We start from the raw sequence: 17,268 nt of genomic DNA, 5'->3' as shown, positions 1-17,268 counted from the left end.
AAAGGAGCAAATTTGTTTTTCCCTACCAAGTTATGCACCATTTAAACCTGACATTTCCATGGGAATGATGTCTGTGTATCTCATGGACTAATACGTACTTAGGTTTAATAGGCTAAGGGAACTCCGGAAATTTTTTACACTCAGCAAATGGATCTCGTGAGACATGCAACTGAAACTGTGGAAAAAAGTTTCATGGTAGAATGACTGAGGTGGGAAGGCACCCCTGGCTTCTACTCCAAACCTTTTGCTCAGAGCTGATTCTGTGAAGAGAGGAGCGACATTAGCATTCTTCCATTCCTCATGAACCTTCTCCCATCACCATGACTATTCAAAAATAAAGAATGGCAAGTTCCCTCACCACTTGTGGATGCATCCCATCAGTTTCCATGGACATGCTTAAAATATCCCTAACCTGATCTTCCTTTACTGAGGGTAAGCATGAATTTTTTCAGATCTTTCCATTTGCCTGAGAAGCCAGGGATCTCTGAATGTCAGCCTTATCTTTAAAGACTGAAGCAAAACAGGAATTGAGTACCTCTATCTTTCTCCATGGCCTTGGATGCCAAGTTCCCCACCCCATTCAGCAGCAAAGCAACATTTTCCTGGCCTTCCATTTGCTACTCATACATGCACAGCAGCTCTTCTTCTCACCCTTCACTTCCCTCACCAGATTTAACTCCCAATGGGCTTTGGCTTTCCTGACCCCATCCCTGCACTCCTTGCTTCCTTGCCTCCTTTGTGCTTCAGTTCTATCAGGAGGGAATTGTTCAACCATATGGATCTCCTACCATCTTCGGCTTAGTCCACGCAAGAGGGATCATATTTGAACCTGCGGAAGGTGATTCTTGAAATTCCTCTAGTTTCCCTGGACCTCTCTTCTCTCTAGGACCACACTGCATGGGAAACTTCTAGGCATTGAATTCTTCCTATGTACCCTTAATGACACGTGTCTTAGTGTACATGCACTTCAGAAAGGCATCCAGTCATGTGAATTTTCCAAAAGAGTTGTTAAAACTTTCCCCACCCTGCTTTTCTGTAGGCACTTTCTAGTTGTCTGGATACCTAGGAGTAGAGCCCTTCTGCCCTGTTTTTTTTGGTTGTGACATCTCTCCTGTTCACATCATCCTGTACACTTTATTTGTTGCTCCAGTCCACCACCTCCTCATTTGATTGTTGGTCATCCACTCCCTCCCCATCACACAACATTCCCATAAGCTAAAAAAGGGACAAAAAATATTTCCCTCTATCCCAGCACAGAGAGTAAAAACACTCCATATTTGAGCTGGACTGAGGTGTAACAGTTCACTAGGACCACATAATGCACTTATACAGCCACATGATAAAAATGGGAGATAGGAAATATCCTGTGTATGTCAGCATTTGAATGACAAACAGAGGACAACTTTATATATGTATCCTTATCCACAGACAAAAAATACCCACTAGAGGGGACATAACTGTATAGACAAAAGAAACAGAACAATAAAAATTATGAGAGAGAAGACTCCAATATTGTTTTATACATCTTCTACTGGGGATATGGCATGTGTGAACTGAAATTGCTCCACAATATACAGTTCTATTATTGTTAAGTTTAGGGCAACGCATCTTTGTTTTAAAATAGTTGAAGTTTTTTTAAATGCCTGCCTATGTGAAATGATTAATGCAGAGCATACTGTGTTAGCAGTAGAGTGAGGAGAGAATTAGAGCCTCTGCCAGTTCACCTAGAGGCATTTATCTTTTATTTTTTCCCCTGGTGCCCATGCTGAGCCTCAGGGTAAGCTGACACATTTTCTAATATAAATTAAGCTCTTTTTTTTTTATGTGTGTTGAAAATCTTGAAGGAAATGAGAAATGTGTGTAGGCACCAATACCAGCTGCCATTGCATGAAAGAAAGAGGTGACAATTTCCTGCAGATTCTGAATGATTGTCTTAATGGGGTTGGATCGGAGGTAACAAGCACAAAGATATTGTGCTGCCAGAAAAACAGGATCTGTTCTCCCCCCAGCCTCATGCAACAAGATGTAACATTTAGCTTCTGGCTCAACATGGCATCTCTTCACTGCTTTGATTTATTCCCACTTTTGCAAATCACTGTGGTATGCTACAGGAGATGCATTTAGAGCCCTTGTTATAGTTCATTGAGTAGCACTGCTGTTATCACCACCAGAGGAGAATTTCTCTTGCATCAAGACTGAGTGACCTAGAATAAAGGAAAAATAATAATAATAATAAAAAAAAAAGTGGGGAGGTTTGTTGGACGAGGATGAAACTGCATTTAGGTTGAATGAAAATCCCTTTATTACAAATACAATTTGAATCAAAATGGGAACTAGGAAAATTTGGCTTCCTGCCTTGTTTTGAATAACACTGAGCATACAGCAGCTATGATAATGTGAGTGCATATGTAACGACTCTATTATTATGTTTATATATGGAAACATCATTCACTGTCAGGGAAAATGAAAGATATCTTCATGGATTTGTCCATTCAGCTGCTTCAGCAGGAAGTGTTCAGCACTGTGTAGGAAAATATTATTAAATAAAATATAGTCATAACAGCACAGACTCACCACATCCTGTGACAGAAAACTAATCATAGACAAGGATCATAAATATACAGATTAATTACTTTGGCTCTTACAATAAAAAGAGTGCTATTATAATGATTGAACTTTTGTTATGATAATTTAAGTTTATTCACTAGGAATTGTAAATTGAAATACATGGGCTTATATGTTCTGGGTTTCCCCCTCTCCCCCTTCTCCTAAGTTGTCTGTAGTAGAAATTATTTTAGTAATTTTTTTCCTTAGTTTACACTAAAATATTGAAGGGAAACTGTCACTCTTAACAGAAAATCCATCATAGGATGTCTGTGCCATATCAACACTATTACAAGGACTCTCCTGCTTCTTTCCTGCTTTTAGGTATACTCAAATGGCTTAGTGGAAATACTGTTAACCGCAAAAAAGTGACAAACTTTTCAAAGGTTTGAGTGCTTCTGATTAGCAGGAGATTTTATAAAAACTGCCTTAAAGGCAGCTTAGTTGCCTTCAGAAAAGTAATAAACTAAATTATATGGTAGATTTATAATCTCAACTGGTTAACAATTTCAGTGATTTTTTTTCTTGATGGAAAATTACCTGAATTTCTGCAGGAACAGAGAAAGGAAAAAGAAAAAAGTGACAATGCTTCCACCCATCTCGCTCTATAAATACAAAAAGCTTAAATGAAACATGCATAGTCAACCAAGTAATGAGGAATGCAAACCTTTGAGGGTCAAATCAGCATAGCAGGTGATGGGCTGGAAGGTGCAATACTTCATTGCATCTCCTGACACTTCTCAGGCAATCACATACCACGCGTGAAGTTACCTTGGTGACCACTTACATGGTGGAAGACATCCTATCAAGGACTGGCTGTCCTAACCCTTCCTAGCGCTGGAACCTGGCTAAGCTGAGGCTTTCCCACCTCAGTCAGATCCTCTATTCTGCAGCAGCAACTCTGACTCCTCCTGTGTGATCACTTAATTGTCTGAGAAAATCTGCATTTCTGCAGAATAAAACTGGGTGTCCATTTCATTAAAGCTGCAGCCACATTTTTTAAGAATGTCTACTTACATGTTACTGAATATATTCAAATGAGAGTGGGCTGATGATTTCCATTTTAAAACTCAAACCAGTTAGGTCTATTTAACAGGAGTCTACTTGTCCTTCAACAAGTCATATCTTGCAGTGAAAAAAATCTCAATTACACAATGGGTCTTAATATATGGGAACAAATGTGTTAGTTGACATGGAAACACACTTTTTCTCAAAAGCAAGAAAGAACAAAAAAAGCTTAAACTCTTTAAAAGATATATTAGCATCCTTTCAGAATACACAGAAGGAAACAAAAGTTGTATAGTATAATGAACCACTCTAACCAGCATATTTTTTCAAAGGCTATCAGCTTCAAATATTTGCATCAATTATCTCTAAACAATAATGACTTCTAACATGGTAAGACATTTGTATTCATTGAGGATAAAAGCCCTGAGCCTGCCAATACTTACACATGTGCTTTACTAACTTCAAACAACGTTTTTACTATCCTAGAGGACTAAATATGGTTTCCTTTGAAGCTCATGCACAGAGGACTGATGTCAGGCTCAAGGCTGGGTCCTGAAGGCTGATCTCTATTATTCAGCTATTTCACTACCAGACTGTCTTGATACTTGTCTAGAGACCAATTCTCTGGTACAGCAATTCTGAATATGAAAGATAACTTACAATCACACTCACCTTAAGGTACACAGATAAGATTGCACTTACACACTCTAATAAAAGACCTGGTTTTTATTGGTCTTGCAGCTTTTATTAAGAAAAAAAAAAAGTGGGCTCAGGGAGAGCTTTTATCTTTTATTTTGGCCAAATGATGAATATGGAGATCTGAACATTTGAACATTTTATTCTGTGGATATATGCAAATAAGGAGGAGAGGGGGCAAATAAGAGCCTGTCCTCTGAGACAGAATTCCTGGTCTTCAGTGTACTGCTGACCATTCCCCAGTATCACTGCCTTAAACACTGAACCTCCTGTACCCTTGCTTGAGACAGGTTCTTTGCACAAAAGCAACATTTTTCCTCCTGCTGCTGTCTAAGGCTGCCAAAACCTTCTGAGAAATCATTACTGTCAAAAAACTGAACTAAATGGGACTTTGTGAGCAAAGATAAGGATGTGTGCACAAGCCCAAGCTAACACACAATAGTTGCAGCGTGGATGCACACAGGAAATTTGCAGATACCTATCTGCTTTAGATATTACACACACAATTCCCTCTTACTGTAACAAGCACAATGTATTTGTTCTCATGTTTCTAGGAATTCATCAAGGTTTAAAAAAGGAAAGACGAATTCAAAAGATCTCAGGTACATAATCAACCTGCAACATACCACAGTCATTAGTTATACATTACCAAACAATTACATTACATTTAGATAAAAATGTTTAGATTGAAGAATGCCCACTATTTTCTCATTATTATAAGTAAAATATCCATGTAATTTGCTGAGTTTTTGTGCTGCTAAGAAAATTCAGAGGGCTATGCAGAATGCATACCAATGCAGAGTTAGCCATTTAAGATCACCCTATTTTAGATTCTTTACCACACCGGCAAGAGGAAGATAGTTAAGAGGCACAGTTGGACAATTTTAAATTTAATATCAAAGGTTTGAGGACAAAACAAACAAATGAATTCTGTGATACTGGTCAACACTGAAGTTACTTCAAATACAAATCATGGGGAGAACAGATAGATTTGACTGAACTGGACTTTGTGTAATACAAACAGGCCCAAGTACAATTTCTCTGACAGGAATGCACATCAACTATTTTCTTATGTGTTTGGCATTACAAAGAAGTTTATATAGTAAGAAACATCAAGCATAATAACAAATGCTGGCCACCCAACATCTATCTAAGCAAGTCCATCATCGTTCTATAACATTATGCTTTCATAAAAGAGCCTGAAAATGCTTTAAAAATGGTCTTCTTCTGGGAGGTGCTGAACTGAAAGTGCTTTTAGCAAAACTAAAAGAAACTGTATCTGCACAGCATTTTGCAGAATCAAAACTTTAGCACTCAGACAACAAAATTAACAAGAGTTTTTGCCAAAATGAGGACAGTAGAATTTGGGATTTAGTCAATACCGGTGCTGAATGATATATTGCAAATTTTGAATACTGAAATTCAAAGAAAAAAATTCTAAACTGTCTGACTTGTTTATAATGAAATAGCCATTGCTTTGCTACATGCTGATTGTCCTATTGCTATACGTATAGACAGCCATGAATAAAGTCTAAGTGCAGTTCAAAATGCTTTGAATGTATGTTTTCTCACAATGTCATTATCAGGTGAAAAATTTATTACTTCCAGTTTTAGTTGAGGAACTGAGCCACAGAAATGCTAAGTGGTTTGCCTCAAGCTCTCAAAAGAATGTCAGGACAAGGATTAAACAGGCTTTTAGGACAAAGACCATAGCTCGAACTGTTACAAGCAATCTCCCTCTCCTATAGACTGTATTACATATATTTGACATAACCCTTAAAAATATCTGTAAGCTTTCTGAATGAGCACAAAACTGATTTGAATTATTTTCTGTTCTATTGTTATTGAGCAGCATGGTTTGAAAGGCAAGTGTTTTGATTCTCAGGACCAGTATGATTCATACTTGCTTACTCCTAGAATTCTATCTATGATATAAAGCATGCATATGAAAGTGGATCCTCTGGCAGACAATGAATGATTTCTGTGTTAAAATAGGAGATCTAAAGCAAACAAAAATATTTATTAGAAAAGAAACAAAGTTTGGGGTTATTACTAAGAAACATTATTAAATATCTGAACATAGATTTTGATGCTGGACTCAAGCCTGAACACAGGAAAATGCTTATTGTGTCCCATAACAGGATCCAGCTAAATATCAGATAGCATAGCATTGCACTGTCAGGAGAGCCAAGATTTCATTTTCAGGTAGGGCAGATCAGAAAATTTTCAAGTATTAAACCTCCTCATTAAATAATTCTTGTCAAGAATATACAATAAAAATAATAAAACTAAGTAAATAAGCAGTTTTGGTTCAGCTTCCTGGGATGCACTCATCATCTTTATGACCATTTTGAGGCAACACCACATTTGTTTGCTTTCTGATTTCTGTCACCTTGCCTGTACTTCAAGGATTTTCTAGGATTGCAAAGGGGTACCCAGTTATTTCTTGTGGCTATCCTCTATTAACAGCTTAAAATAAATTCTAACATAACCAGATATGAAGTGTTCACCATGACTCTGTCACTTCACTTATTGGCTCCACAGTCACCCAGACTAGTGTATTTGGTTATTACCCAACTTAAAGGCATATTAAAACTGTGTCTTCAATAATATTATTTACAAGAGTAAATTCATTCCTTCTCATTCTATTCTCTAGTATTTTCCATTATATTAATGCCAGGGAAGGAAGCATTTAGAACACTTCACCCTCTGCAGAATCAATCAGAAAACATTTATAAACATTTGCAGTTGTGATGGGAAGAACAGAACAGAAGGCATTTTATTATGCTGACTTTATCCTATTTCTTTTGATTGATGTTAACTAGTGTACAAAGATCCAAGGCTCATCAGAGGAAAGGGATCTATGCATTTTCAAAATTTGCTTTTAATAAAATAAATTTGAGGGAGGCGAATGTCATTCATACCTTACATAGTAAGTTCAACTCCACTTGCTGCTACAAAGCACTGGAGCATACTGTTAAGATGAAGAATGAAAACAATTCTAAAAGACAATATCAATCTAGAAATTCAGCCATTGAAAGCCTGCTTCATGAACTGAAGCTAATTAATGCTTGCATGTAGGGTTGAACCCAGACCATCAGAATTATAGCAGCTCCACAGCTGAATTACTTTTTTAGTATGCTGCCACTTAAAATTCCACCCAGTCACTTTAAAAGGATGGAGCACACGATTAAACTGTGATATGGGAAAGGAAAAAATGAACAATTAAAGTAAAAATCTCCCTAAACCCAGAGATTACCTAAGATATTTAAATACAGAATGACTTTATATTGCAAAAGCGCTTTCTGCCAAAAACATCCTTTAATTATCTTCACAGAGTTACTCCTTGTACATCCCTGTTTAGAAGATCTAGAAAAGGTATTTTTGTCAGCTCAGTCTTACATAGCTGCTTCAGAAAAGGACTTGAATATCCAAGTATCAAAGTCCAGCAACAGCACTGACAGTGTGAACTACGCCATTTTTTAAACAGAATGATTTTTGTGTGCAGATGTCTGGAAAAATATAAATATGAAAACATTAAAATAAAAACCAAGCCTAGACTAGGCAGACCCCTTCACCTCAGGAGGAGAAAAAAGCATAGATAATTCTTAAGATATCTATGAATCTACAGTATTTGCAAGTTATTTTCACATTTAGCAAAATGACTTTAACTTGGGACACTGTCCATCACAGTGTTTTCACAAGCTTTTATGTTTAATTTGCATTCCTTGCTGCTCTTATTTGGATAGTTTGCTTTGAGAAATAGACAATAAGGTTTCAGTGTGTGTTTAGGCTGGGAGGAGATGATCAGATGAATATGGTTATAAAACCCACATCTGCTAAAGTCTCTAAATGATGCTACAGCTGCTGAAAATCATAACATTTAGTTGTCTAGGTTATCAACTACATCAAAATTATATTTAGAACTGGATTTTTCATCAAATGCATGGGATCATCAAAGGTAACATTTCAAAAGGAATTGAGTTAAGAGACTAAATCATATTGACTTTCAATGTGATGCAGACATCCATGTGACATAAATATGTGACATATATAGATTAATATTTTCAATACTAAGCCATGTCAAAGGCATGAGGGCTTTCACAGTGTTGGGAATCAGCACACTGTAATTCGAAACATGTCAAAGGAAAGGGAGAGGCAGGGGAAGTGCAAGAGGGGGCACAGCATTTCTAGAGACCATTGTTCATCGAAGTATAGTTCCTCCTTCTACCAGAAGTAGCCGGAAGTCTTACTCAGGCTGCCTTGTGGGATTATGGTCTTCTTCCTGGTGTTTTCATTTGTTGTGACATGCAAACTGAGCCAGCTTAAGAGATTCAAACCAGCATGGCTTTGGCACTCCTCCATCATAGTTAGAAGAGATGAAGATCAGTCCCTTAGTGGAGCAAATATAGATAACAAGGTCTTGCTCAGTGGCAGAATGGGTGGTAGGGCAACATGAGCTGTGGGAGGCTGTAAAGTAGGTGGAGGCCCTAGCAATAATTCTGTTTCAGGTATGTCACACAAAGAGAGGGAGTATTAACATGGCAGCAGCTCCTTTACAGATGTTTCAGTGATCTCTGAGGCACATAAATATCCCAGATGTGAATGAGTTGTTTTTGTGCACGGTACAGGGCATAGAGGTGCCATGTTTGGCTGTAGAAAAGTGATTGCAGATGTCTACTCATAATTTAAGCAGGGAACATTCTTTTCAGACTCATATTCAGGACAACATCATCACTGAAGCTCAGGAGTTTGTACAGCTCACTCAGAAACATGTTGCCCTGATGAATCATTGATTTTGAAATAGCTTTCTATCTGGCGTCACACAAAGGAAAGTTTTGCTTCTGGCAATGTCTTTAGTTCTGGAAAAATTATATAACATAGAAAACTGATAGGAATTTTGAGTTGGGCTTCAAGACCACCAAAGGAGTCAAAAGCCTAAGGTCTTGATCTCTTCAGTTTGTCAACCCCCTCTTGAACTTCTAGGCTGTCCCTCCTTCTAAACTGGGTCTAGTTTTCTCTGTCCATACACACTGGGAATTATGGTAGATAACAAAAGTGGTTTAGGAGAGGTGACCATCTTGGCAGAAGGGAGAGGTCCGTAACTGATTTCTCTGTGAGCAGTCAAAAACTAATGTCTATGGATCCTCATGTTTCAAAGGTTGATGGAGACGTTCTAGAACTACAGTGGAAGTACACAGGTAGCAGACAAATCAGAACTCCCAAAACTGAGTAACAGACCCAAGGCAGGTTTATTGAATGCAGCTGTGGATCCCACCATGCGGCCAAAGTCACACTGATACTGAGCCAGATAAGGTGATGGTGGCAAACAGCTGTGACCCTGATGCATGTAGGTTTAGACTTGAGAAAGTCTACCTAGAGCCTGTCTGTTATGGACCAATAATCTAGTTATGTGCACTTGTGCAGCTGCCTAGAAGAAAACATACTCTCCTCCTACCAGTTCAAAACAATGAAAATCATGTCCAGAATGGAGGACAGTGGTGTATGCTGGAAGTCTCTTCAAGTTGGCTTGGAAACCACCTGTATTTCTGGGGCAGACAAAATTCCAAGAGCTTAGTTCACATTGCTTAGTTCACTTTACAGACAACTAGCAAATGAGATGCCAGTTTATTTCCTATAGGATCCCCAGTAAAAGGCAGATGTCCTGAGAATAGCACAGAATGGAGTGATCAGAACTTCCAAACACCAGACCTTGATTCAATTAAAACATGACCATTGAATTGCAATAACCTCTGGGGCAGCATTTGGAAGAGCAGGTTGAGGGAGGTGATACTGGTGATCCTTTCCCACTACTCAGCACCAGTGAGACACATCTGAAGTGGTGGGTCCAGGGCTGCACTACACAGAATGAGAAAGATACAGATTTACCAGACTGAATGTAGCACAGGACCATTAAATAATTATTGATCTGGAGCATGAGAGAACAGGCTGAAAGAGCCTGGAGAAGAAAAGGCTCAGAGGGATCTTACCAGTGTCTTTAGCACCTGATGAGAGAAAATGAAGAAAAAAAGATCCAGACTCTTCTCAGTGGTTCCTAGTCACAGGACAAGAGGAAATGGGCACAAACTGAAACACAGGTGTAAATTATCTCAACAGCTTCCTTCCAACCTAAATAATTCTGTGATACCATAAAGACATTGCTGTATCTCCTGTTTGCAATTTTACAAGTCTCAGGGTTATTTATGTAAGTTTCTGCCTTCTCATTATTATACATAAAGTGGCTCTAGGGAATATTGTACCTGCAGAGAAAAAAACAGGGACCAAAAGTAAAAATGTAATCTGATTTATACTTAGTCTGATGGAGAAGTTACACAGAGCTGGAGCTTTTGCCAATAACCGCCATCCTACACAGTATTCTCAATGGTGATGTAATTCAGTGTTGAGCTACTTACCAAAAATAAGATTTTTGCTCTCTGATGAAAAACAACACTCTAGTGTCAGTAATTGTCATGTCCCATTTGAGATACCAAGGTCACTGTAGAAGCTGGAAATGTCATTTGTTTAGTGGGGAAATGGGGCCAGGATAATCTACTGCAATTTTGGAAAACAAGGAAGAGGTGTTAAATTCTAGACTGTGCTGTCCAAATTAACCTTAGCAATTAAAATATGGGTCTTGGCAGAGGACCTACATGACACCTCAGAGAAAACCTATTATAGATCTCAAAGAGGAAGCCTGTGTACCTCCTCTCAAAGAGGAAATGACTGGCTAAGGATAAGACATTGTGAGATGTGCTTATAACCATGTCAGCTGAGTGCCTTTCTAACTATATGAAATAACTTATATGCTCACTGCCTAAGAGTAATAAAAGACTTTGTGAGGTAGTTATCAAAGACAACCAAGAAACAGTTGCAGAATATAGTTTATTCAAGATATTTGAAAAGTACCAATTGTTTTAGCTTGTAGTATCTGCATTTTGTACTGATTACTAGAAGGGTACTAAAAAAATGAAGTAGCTAAATTTGACCCACTTTGATGCTTGGAATCATAAAATGCAAGAGACATGGAGAATAGTCATTAAAAATACCAGCCTGGAGTTAATGAATGAATATTGGCAAGCTCTATTATTCCTGAAAAATAAAAGTTACATTAAATGCCTTTCTAGCCCCCATATCAGCTGTATCTGTTCCACATTCTGCTTCTATGACTAGATGGAACTTACAGATGAGGTACTTTAATACTATTTATATTCAGACATATATCTTGATACACCACCTTGCAAACTGACTCCTTGCACAGAGATCTCCTCAAGTCTCTAAGGACTTCTTTTCCAGCAGTGTCACATAATTGACTACAGGCTTTAGTAATATCTACAAAGGTATCTAGACCCTGTGCAGCCTAGTTACTGGGGTTTAATCAAAAGTAGTCTCCATTTCTCTCATACCAAATATAAGCCACTTATCTTCACCCCAAAATCTCCTGATGTCCTATTTCCACTCTTCTTATGATGTCTTGGTTCACTACTGTGATGCTACAAGTCAGTGAGCTACTTACCCAGGTGAAACTATGTCTTGGACTCCTGCTGATTTTAATTCTTGTTTAAGGTCTTTTATTTGACACAGAACCAAAGGTTCCAAGGTACTCAGAGAAATAAACCTTCAGTCTTGGCTGGATCTTCTCCAATACTAAATCACAGCCAGACCCAAGCTTTCATATGGTCCTTGTTTTACAGCTTCAGTCCTAGTAAACTCCTCCTTTCCTTCAAATACTTTCCAAATTCTTTCTGCTATCAAATATATGGAGTCTTTGGCAAGTGCTTTCCAATCTCCATTCACTTTACTCTTAGTGGAAGGAGGAGTAAGAGCTAAAGCTTCCAGTGTGTACCTCTGTTCCCAGAATGAGGCCTGGGGTGGCAGGGCCTGAACAAAAACCACCTTAAAATGTTCTTTCCTAGCAATACTTTTTTCTGATCACTGTGATCCCATCTACTCATATAATCAGATTATCACTATCACCTTGGACATCTAATTGGGCCTCATCCTCAACCTTTGTTTTGCAGATCTGTCTGCACAAAATCGCTAAGTTACTTTTCCATTAATACAGCTAAAATTCTCATCCAATTCTGAACTTTTCATATTTTGCGAAATTAAACAACCTTCCCTCTGGCTTTTATAAATGCCTCCTTGCACCACTTGTCATATCCATTCTTCAACACATATCTCCCTCCGTTTTGTTTTGGCCTAATCCCTCCTCTCTTTATATCTTTCACTGCTTCACCTTTTATATTGCAACATATGCCACAAACTCTCATATTCACTTGCCTCTGCACAAATATTTCTGAGGCTGCTTCCTGGAAACTTAGTTATTATGAGAGGCCATGGTTCATGAGAGCAGCCCATGTTTCAAAGAAGCACCTTGATGCTTCTTCCCCTTTGCCCTCCCCATAAACATCAGCAGAGTTCTGTCACTGTGCCCTCCTTTTGTGATTTTATAGGAAAAAAGCTGCCTTCCTGAGACCACAGCTTGTCATGCTGACCACTGCTAACTCTGTACCTTCTTATGCTCCTAATCTATTAGCATCCACTTCCACCTATTCTTTTGGACTCAGACAGCAGGGTTTCCCTGAGAGAGGTCACATCTTCTGCTGTGCTAGTACAATTTCTGATGCGCTAGAGTTCAGCTAGGGGCCTTTGGGTATGACTACTATTAAAAAAATCCATTCTAAGCTTTGAATACAGAATTTAATAGTATCTATTTAATACACAGGGCTAAACAGATGCATTCATTAGCAGTCCAAGAGGAGCTGTGGCTCCAAACAAATTTCAAACAAGAATTTGACAAGTGAAGAGCCAGAAAGAAATGCATCTCAATCCACCTCCATTTTCAGATCACAATATGACAGAATGTATCTGGAAGTGAGCAGTTCACTGCTGCATTTTTGAAGGTGTTAGAATAATTTGGTTTAAAATCAAATCAAACTAACAATTCTTAAAAGAATTAAAGAGTATTCACACCTTTTAGGAATCAGTGCTGTCACCACAACTTTAATAGAAGTGTAGCAATTTATGCCAGGTAAAGCCTCAGAAAAACATTTATTTAAAAACCTCACACTGTTGATTAGGGGAGCAATGTCTTGCTGATGATTTATTTATTTCTGTTTAGCACTTCTCTTAGTCTGGACAGAGAAATCATTGCAGTTAACTTTACTCTCCCATACTCAGTACTACAGCAGTGGTGGTTGTCTGTCCCCTTAGAAATGTATGATCAGAATGCTGTGGTTGTTACAGCACCCTAACAATAGAAATAGGTTATGGTTCAAACAGAGGAACTACATTTTATTTTGCCAGCTGCATTAGATGCAAAAAGCTGACTTAAAATCTGTTAATTAAATATTTTATTTTAAAAACATATTTTTAAATCAGTTTCTTCACCCTTTCCTTAGGAATATACAAATTCTGACATTGACTTCTTAGGAGTTCACAACTATGATTAACAACCTACCCTTACAAGTGGTATATTCAGCAGACCTAACTTCCAGGTTTTACTGCTTGGATTTTGCTTACTGAATCTTCCTTTCTTGCTTACTGTAAGCGTCTATCATTGACCTTCTGCTTTTTATTTCTTCTAGGCAGAATATATGGCATTCGTATTCTGGCAGCCTGACTCAACATAAGGACATTCAGTCGAGTCAGTAAACTTTTTGGTCCTTGCTAAAGACACAGCAGTTCACTCGTCGTGGAACAAGAGTGGCACCCAGTGGTCACAGAGCTTGGCCCAACATTCATGTCCCAAAGTTTCTGCCTTCTGCATTTTAAAAATCCCCTTCCCACATACTGAAGACAGAAACCCTTTCATGCTCGAGTTCCCAGACCCAAATCCCACCTCTGGACTTGAAAGACAGAAACTAGAGAACTGAGGCTAAAAGGTTTCCTCTCTGTCGTCTTTTTTCATGTCACATTTTCTGGGAGCATAAGCAATCCACCACAGCTATGAGGCACTTATAAAGGGTATTGTTTATTTCTGAGGGATCAGGCAGCAACTGACTTGCCTGACACAAGCAAGGAAGATGAGAAGTTCAAGGACCTCATCTAATTCTACCACATTGTTCAGTGGTCCAGATGAGGTAAACATATGTTTTTAAAATGTCCTGCAAAACACCTGTGGCAGCAGGAAAGGAAAACCCAGGGACATAGCCTGTTTTGTGATCTCCCCTCGTGGGGGACATCCAAGGCTCTGTGCCACTCCTTGTCCATGGGTGGGTTTAACAAGACCATAAATTAACGACTGCAAAGGAGGCACAGCTGGAAATGTGGTGTGGCAATGAACAGTCACCTCTCTGCTCCTCAAAGATTTAGGTAATTCTGTACTTATTTTCTACGATCAGAGTACAAAAGTCTGGGTTCCAATTGATGTGGTATGTTGTATTTTTAATTAATATCTTCATGAGAGCTGTTGAAAATGACAAAGCTTTCCTTATTTTTTACTTGGGGATACTTAATACTTAAAACTGGAACATCAGAGCACCTAATTAGGATTCAAACAACTATTATCCTCAAGGGAACATCCTCCAACACAGACACTTGGATGTTGGGTGAACAAGACCAAGCTCACTGAACTACCAATGTTTCACAATGCTTTAAAATTGCCAATGATAAATGGATGAAATGTGTAGCTGCTGGTAGTACTGAGTCTGTGGTTTTGTTTTTAAGTCCTACTTGCAAGTGTGAAAAACCCCATTTCTACAGAAGCCAGAAGATAATGTAAAGGAGAGCAGTCTTGAGTCTCATCATTCCTGACATTCCTCAAATTTTAACCCAAAATCTGCATTAACTGGTATTTCTTATAAATGCCCTATCACCTAGAAGGGCATGATCAAGTGAAAGTCAAAATTGTCAAGTAAAAATAAACTTTCTTGTGTGGATGGCTACAGCTAGAGCTTTACAATGTGACTTAAGTCGCTCACAAATAAAAAGGCACATCAGAAGAACTGAGCATTAAAAGAAATTCTAATACTTTAAAATAAATATAATGAATTTTAGCCATTTGCTATGACAATACAGAAAGCCATTGGATCTTTGTACTACCTGAGTTATGTTAGGAAAGAACTCAGCAGTCTGGACAGAAATTTCTGCCAGATTTTTTGTTAACATGAAGTCTTTATTCTTTGAGTGTTTAGTTTTTGCTACAAAGCATTATTGAAATGGTAACAAGAAAAGCACTGTTCCAGGTCAAAATGTGGCCTGACAATCCCACAGTGGTAGGCTGACATAAGTAGGAAGATTTCCCCCACAACCAAATTATTTGGCTCTACCAGAAAAAATAGCTGAAGTTTTATTCAGGTTTATTTCACATTGAGTGTAAATATTGAAGTGAGCAAAACATTTAGCTCAAACCAGGGGCTCTAAAATGTATTGCCTTCACTATCAAAGAGCAAGAAACCATATTACAGAGCCTGTACAGAGTTAATACTGAAGAGGTTTCATAACAGTTTTGTACTTTTTTTGCAGCTCATGGCTTCTAAAATTACTCTGACTATACAAATGTACATCTCTCTGCTGTTATATTCCCCAAACTTCTTTCCATTTGCTAATTTATTTTCTTCAATATTTTATTTGGTCACAAAAGTCTTCCTGACAGAGTGCAGTCACTGTGTTTGTTTGTATAGTGCCTGGTGCAATGGGCTCTTATCATCTATTTAGGATCCTTATGAGGTAGTGTAACAGAAAAAAATAAACATTTTATTTTAACAAACAATAGAAAACAGTGTCTTTGAGAACAAGCTGAAGAATAGAGGCCTTGTGGTATGAAAATACTTCCAGCAGGGTGGAAAATACAAGATTTTCTGTCTCTAACCCCTTTTGGGTGTTACATTTCCTTATCATTTTACAATATAATCTGGGCATTTACATATTGTCATCTTTTTTACCTTAACTTGATATAAAATAACTGTCAAATAGATTTTTCCATCTCAGAATTGAGTGGAGTGTGGCATTTCAAGAGCATAGTGTGGATCCTGTTTTTCACAACATGATGCAATAATGTAAAACTACTAACAATATTCCCAAGCAACAAAATGTTTAGCTCAGTAAGACTGTACTTCCTTTAAGAGGGAGTTATTTTTAAATGGTAAAAACCTGAACATAGGACCAGTAAAAAATTAGTATCTAAGAATGAGCTCAGCAAGTCTATAAAATTAGCTTCCCACTGATGAACATGCTTTTTCATCATTACAGACACAACTTTGGTTTCAAGCCTTGCAATGCTGGCAGGTGAACCTGAACTGAAGCTGTAGCCAAGAGAACTCCAACTAATCCCATTATGGTGTCTCTGCAAAACTGATCTCAGAACCCAACCCTGAGCTTCTTCAGATGCTCGGTTTAGCTTTCTCTGGCATCCACCTGATCTGTGGAATGTGTGCTGAAAGTATCATTGGCTTCAACATTAGCAGGCTCTGCATGTAAGGTTAAGACACAATTGAATGAAATAAGCAGATGGTAGATTACTGCCATTCCCAAAAAAAAAAAAATTTGTCCAGCACTCCAAAATTCTGCATTGTTCTGTTTATTATTTTTTTCCAACTGTTCTTACCCTGGAGGAATGAAAGACAATAGATTAAGAACTTCTCTAGTAGATTCTTGGGCCAGGTTCCAGTATAAAAATGGAGTTGTCCAAAGTCTGGGAGGCCATTAAGGTTTTATTATTGCTATTTATACCAGTGCTCTCCATATTCCATCCTCTTCCTGCATATTTAAGGACTGCCTTGATTGTAGTACTCATAATCCCTTGTTGTGACACGAGTACCTTTGTGGTAAGTAATCAGAAATATCTTCTGGGGACAACGCCGGCACATCAAAGGACAAAGAGACTGGAAAGTCCCAGGGTGAGTGGCAGGCATTCACAGGAATGGAAAAATTCCTTCCAGCTTCCTTCTCTCACATCTCTTCTGTGAACTTTGTTAGGACCATCAGAAGGAAGTTCTCTTCTTGCAGGCCTTACCTAAC

This window comes from Anomalospiza imberbis, chromosome 3, assembly GCF_031753505.1.
Source record: "Anomalospiza imberbis isolate Cuckoo-Finch-1a 21T00152 chromosome 3, ASM3175350v1, whole genome shotgun sequence".
Lineage (NCBI taxonomy): Eukaryota > Metazoa > Chordata > Aves > Passeriformes > Viduidae > Anomalospiza > Anomalospiza imberbis.
The sequence above is the reverse complement of the archived record's forward strand: the minus strand, read 5'-3'. Positions refer to the sequence as shown.